Source organism: Arachis ipaensis, chromosome B04 (assembly GCF_000816755.2).
Source record: "Arachis ipaensis cultivar K30076 chromosome B04, Araip1.1, whole genome shotgun sequence".
NCBI lineage: Eukaryota > Viridiplantae > Streptophyta > Magnoliopsida > Fabales > Fabaceae > Arachis > Arachis ipaensis.
In genome coordinates, this window is record NC_029788.2 from 60,451,645 (window position 1) to 60,453,658 (window position 2,014).

A 2,014-nucleotide genomic window follows, 5' to 3' on the forward strand; every position below is an offset into this window, starting at 1 on the left:
TGATTTCAGGTATTTTCTGGCTGAAATTGAGGGACTTGAGCAAAAATTAGATTCAGAGGTTGAAGAAGGACTGCTTATGTTGTTGGATTCTGACCTCCCTGCACTCAAAGTGGATTTTCTGGAGCTACAGAACTCGAAATGGTACGCTTCCAATTGAGTTGGAAAGTAGACATTCAGGGCTTTCCAGCAATGTATAATAGTCCATACTTTGCCCAAGTTTAGACGACGCAAACTGGCGTTCAACGCCAGCTCTCTGCCCAATTCTGGCGTCCAGCGCCAGAAACAAGCTGCAAAGTGGAGTTCAACGCCCAAACTGGCACCAAAACTGGCGTTCAACTCCAGGAATGACCTCTACACGTGTAACACTCAAGCTCAGCCCAAGCACACACCAAGTGGGCCCCGGAAGTGGATTTATGCATCAATTACTTACTTATGTAAACCCTAGTAGCTAGTTTATTATAAATAGGACATTTCACTATTGTGTTTGACATCTTTGGATCATCTTTTGATCTATTGATCATGTTTTGGGGGCTGGCCTCTCGGCCATGCCTGGACCTTTCACTTATGTAATTTTAACGGTAGAGTTTCTACACTCCATAGATTAAGGTGTAGAGCTCTGCTGTTCCTCAAAGATTAATGCAAAGTACTACTGTTTTCTATTCAATTCATCTTATTTCGCTTCCAGGATATTCATTCGCACTTCAACCTGAATGTGATGAACGTGACAATCATCATCATTCCCTATGAATGCGTGCTTGACAACCACTTCCGTTCTACATTAGATTGAATGAGTATCTCTTAGATCTCTTAATCGGAATCTTCGTTGTGTAAGCTAGAATGATGGCGGCATTCAAGAGAATCCGGAAGGTCTAAACCTTGTCTGTGGTATTCCGAGTAGGATTCAATGAATGAATGACTGTGACGAGCTCCAAACTCGCGATTGCTGGGCGTAGTGATAGACGCAAAAGGATAGTAAATCCTATTCCAGCATGATCGAGAACCGACAGATGAATAGCCGTGCCGTGACAGGGTGCGTTGACCATTTTCACTGAGAGGATAAGATGAAACCATTGACAAGGGTGATACCTCCAGACGATTAGCCGTGCCGTGACAGGGCATTTGGATCATTTTCCCGAGAGAAGACCGAAAGTAGCCATTGACAATGGTGATGTATCACATAAAGCCAGCCATGGAAAGGAGTAAGACTGATTGGATGAAGATAGCAGGAAAGCAGAGGTTCAGAGGAACGAAAAGCATCTCTATTCGCTTATCTGAAATTCTCACCAATGATTTACATAAGTATTTCTATCCCTATTTTATTATATTATTTTCGAAAAATCCATTATTATTTTATATCCGCCTGACAGAGATTTACAAGGTGACCATAGCTTGCTTCATACCGACAATCTCCGTGGGATTCGACCCTTACTCACGTAAGGTATTACTTGGACGACCCAGTGCAGTTGCTGGTTAGTTGTGCGAAGTTGTGAACCATGGTATTGGCATCATGTGTTTGGCGCCATTACCAGGAAAAGAAAGAGCGATGAATTTTACATAATCAAAGTGTAATCACAATTTCTGCGCGCCAATGCTACTGCTGAAGCTCGGGATGGGGTTCAACAATCGTACCGGGCTGTGGCTCAGGTACTGGCTGTGGGACTGGGATCAGCTGTGGCTGTGGCTGTGGCTGTAGAGTGTCATGTTGGTATGCGAAATTGTTACTCGGGTTGTGAATTATTGTTCGAAATAGATTCCCTGGCGATGGCACCAAAAACGGATGCACAGAGCCATGGTCTAAACATATCTTCACAACTTCGCATAACTAACCAGCAAGTGCACTGGGTTGTCCAAGTAATACCTTACGTGAGTAAAGGTCGAATCCCACGGAGATTGTTGGTATGAAGCAAGCTATGGTCACCTTGTAAATCTCAGTCAGGCGGATATAAAATAGTTATGTAGTTTTCAAATTTTCGTAACAAAAGAAGGATAGAAATACTTATGTAAATCATTGGTG